This window comes from Prionailurus viverrinus, chromosome B2 (genome assembly GCF_022837055.1).
Source record: "Prionailurus viverrinus isolate Anna chromosome B2, UM_Priviv_1.0, whole genome shotgun sequence".
In the NCBI taxonomy this organism is placed as follows: Eukaryota; Metazoa; Chordata; class Mammalia; order Carnivora; family Felidae; genus Prionailurus; species Prionailurus viverrinus.
Window position 1 is genome coordinate 2524276 of NC_062565.1, and position 3220 is coordinate 2527495.

The window sequence follows — 3220 nt, forward strand, 5'->3', positions numbered from 1 at the left end:
TGCTTCTTTCGCTGAATAATGCCACTTCATCCTTTAAATCGACAATTTAATTCCCTTAATCATAATGTCTCCATTCAGCCCATACCTGTACCTTACTACAACATCTTATACTTTGTGGTCATAGCTTTTATATTGAGCAGTCGCAAGACTTATGAAGAGAACTCACAGAATGAGGGCAGGGTGGTGTTTGGGAATGTGGACTCTGGATCCAGGTGGCCTGGGGTCAGACGCAACTCTGCCGCCTACTTGTGGGATCATAGCTCATGTGACCTTTCTGTGCCACGGTTGCTTCATCTGTAAAAATAACAATGGGAAGTGAAGTGTTTATTTTGGGGGAGGATTCAATAATTCAGTTTATGAAGAGCTCAGAACAGTTCCTGGCATGCAGTACACTCGTATGGTAGCTTTTAGGATATTGTCCTTATGGCAATTGTCCCTATGCATTTGCATGTGAACTTGGGCCTACTGCTTCCTCCCCACCTGATCTAGTAGTTCTGACAGAGCAGACAATATGATGATTGCTCTCCGCTAATGGTTTAATAAAGTGTCTAATAAATTAACATCTGCTAAATTAAGTGTCTAATAAAGTCCAATAAAGTCTAAGTGTCTAATAAATTAACATCTGCTAAATTACTTAACATGAAAATCGTAAACTCATTTTGGCTTTCCAAAGTCAGTTAATGTCCTGCAAGGTAACATTTAAGAGACTAGGTGAGGCGAAAGTTGTGGACAGTGAGCAGGATGACATTACTGGGGCTTTTTCTCCTCAACACCAAATGATTTATTCAATTTTGTTAAAAGTTCTTAGTTATAACACTTGCTTTCAGCTATTAAAGCGGAAGGACGAACACGGTCAGTACTTTTCAGGAGAACAGAACGGGTACAGTCCTACCACTTACGGCTGAGCATGATTTTCCTGCCACTTCAGAAACTGCAAGGGAATTGGGATTAAATACAATGTGGCTTTAAAATGCGAAATGTAGGGGCTCCTGGGGGGCTCAGTCAGTTGAGCGTCCGACTTCGGCTCAGGTCATGATCTCATGGTTTGTGGGATCATGCCCCATGTCGGGCTCTGTGCTGACAGCTTGGAGTCTGGAGCCTGCTTCAGATTCTGTGTCTCCCTCTCTCTCTGCCCCTCCTCCACTTGTGCTCTGTCTCTCTCTGTCTCTCAAAATTAAATAAATAAATAAAAAATTGTTAATGTGAAATGTAGACTTAAAAAAATTCCCATTTAAGGGGCGCCTGGGTGGCTCACTCGGTTGAGCGTCCGACTTCTGCTCAGGTCATGATCTGGCAATTGACAAGTTCAAGCCCCGTGTCAGGCTCTGTGCTGACAGCTCAGAGCCTGGAGCCTGCTTCAGATTCTGTGTCTCCCTCTCTCTCTCTGCCCCTCCTCCACTTGTGCTCTGTCTCTCTCTGTCTCTCAAAATTAAATAAATGTAAAAAAAAAAAATTGTTAATGTGAAAGGTAGACTTAAAAAAATTCCCATTTAAGGGGCGCCTGGGAGGCTCACTCGGTTGTGCGTCCGACTTCTGCTCAGGTCATGATCTGGTGATTGACGAGTTCAAGCCCCACATCAGGCTCTGTGTTGACAGCTCAGAGCCTGGAGCCTACTTCCGATTCTGTGTCTCCCTCTCTCTCTCCCCTCCTCTGCACATGCTCTGTCTCTCTGTCTCAAAAATAAATAAATATTTAAAAAAATTTTTTTAAATTCCCACTTACCAGGACTGATTCCTTCTTACAAGCAGAAACACATATGAGATTTAGAGAGACACTGTTAACAAAGACACCGAAGAGGGGTGCCTGGAGGCCTCAGTTATTGAGCATCTGACTCTTGATTTCAGCTCAGGTCATGGGATTGAGCCCTGTGTTGCGTTCCATGCTAGGTGGGGAGCCTGCTTGGGATTCTCCCTCTCCCTCTGCCCCTCTCCCCCACTTGTGCTCTCCCAAATACATACATACATATATGCATACATACAACACAAAAGACCCAGAAGAAACCCACCAATCAATATCAAGCTGCTTTACATTCTCACTCTCACTAATATTGGAACACCAAACTGTTTGATCGCGTGGGGAGGACTGAAGCCATAATTTTCTGTCCCTGTGTTGAACTGGGCCCAGACACACTTTCCAATCCCTATTTTATTATTTTTTTTATTTTATTGTTGTTCAGCTTTTATTTTGTAATCATAAACGTAGCTCTGCAATCCAGCTAGACTTGGAGGGGAATCAGGAAACTAGGGGACCCACAGAACTGCAGCCAGAGCACAAAGATTGTAGGATGTTTCCAGCAGATGGGGGTGAAGGATTGTTCCCCTGAGCGACAGAAGGAACAGTCTGGCAGTTTAGATACAACACGAGTCAAATGTACGAGATTTGTCTGCAGTCGGCAACGGTGATCTTGCTGCTCTTGCCAATGCTGGACCCAAAGTGTTCCCTGGCTTCCACAACATTCGTGCCCTCTTTCGTCTTGTCAAAGACCACCTGCTCACCATCATACTCAGTGCTGGCAGCGCAGACGAAACCTGGGAACCATTCGTGTTGGGTCCAGCCGACCACGGATGAGATGCCAGGATCGCTATGCTTCAGGATGACATTCTCATCAAGTTTCTCCCCATAAGTGGGCTTGCTGCCAGTGCCATTATAGCGTGTGAAGTCACCACCTTGGCACATTAATTGTGAACCAATCCCGTGAAAGCAGGAAACTTTATAACCAAATCCATTCTCCCCAGTGCACAGAACACAACAATTTTCCATTGTCTTTGGAACTTTGTCTGCAAACAGATCGAAGGAGACATGGCTAAAGGGTTTGCTGTCCAGGGTGATGTTGAAGAAGACAGTGGGGTGGATCATGAGTGGGCGGCTCCTGGGCTCTGGCATCCACAAAGCTCCAATCCCTACTTTAAACACTGAGACCAAGTAATAATAACTTAATATCTTGCTCCAGGAAATACCAACTGAACAGCTCACTTATCAAGCTTTCCTTCAACACCTTCACCTCGTTGTACCCACCAAGCTATTTTTTTTTAAGTTTTTGTTTGTTTGTTTGTTTTATTCATTTTGAGACAGAGATAGAGAGCAAGCAGAAGAGGGGCAGAGAGAGAGGGAGACAGAATCCCAAGCAGGCTCCGTGCTGTAGTGCAGAGCCTGATGCAGGGTTCAGTGTCACGAACCGTGAGATCATGACCTGAGCCGAAGTAAAGAGTCAGATGCTCA

At 44.8% G+C, this 3220-nt stretch overlaps 1 pseudogene; it reads right to left on the reverse strand.

Moving 5' to 3' along the window:
* Window positions 1-2365: 2365 nt before the first annotated feature.
* LOC125165607 (peptidyl-prolyl cis-trans isomerase A-like) lies at window positions 2366-2857 on the reverse strand (annotated as a pseudogene).
* Window positions 2858-3220: the final 363 nt, after the last annotated feature.